General features: G+C 42.0%; 1 non-coding gene across 1 annotated transcript; it reads left to right on the forward strand.

Moving 5' to 3' along the window:
- LOC127742784 (small nucleolar RNA R71) lies at positions 1-104 on the forward strand. Its single transcript, XR_008004187.1, has one exon. It is a non-coding gene; the product is annotated as a small nucleolar RNA R71 (small nucleolar RNA).
- Positions 105-305: the final 201 nt, after the last annotated feature.

Below are 305 nucleotides of genomic sequence, written 5' to 3' on the forward strand. Positions count from 1 at the left end.
ATGTCAGAAGGACACTTTTTGGTCATCTGCTTGTATCTTTCCCAAGCTTCATAGAGGGATTCACCATCTTTTTGTTTGAAGGTCTGAACATCTACTCTAAGCTTGCTCAGCTTTTGAGGAGGAAAGAATTTATCCAAGAAGGCTGTGACCAGCTTATCCCAGGAGTCCAAGCTATCTTTAGGTTGTGAGTCCAACCATGTTCTAGCTCTGTCTCTTACTGCAAAAGGGAAAAGCATGAGCCTGTAGACTTCAGGATCTACTCTATTCGTCTTTACAGTCTCACAAATCTGCAAGAACTCAGTTAA

Source organism: Arachis duranensis, chromosome 1 (genome assembly GCF_000817695.3).
Source record: "Arachis duranensis cultivar V14167 chromosome 1, aradu.V14167.gnm2.J7QH, whole genome shotgun sequence".
In the NCBI taxonomy this organism is placed as follows: Eukaryota; Viridiplantae; Streptophyta; class Magnoliopsida; order Fabales; family Fabaceae; genus Arachis; species Arachis duranensis.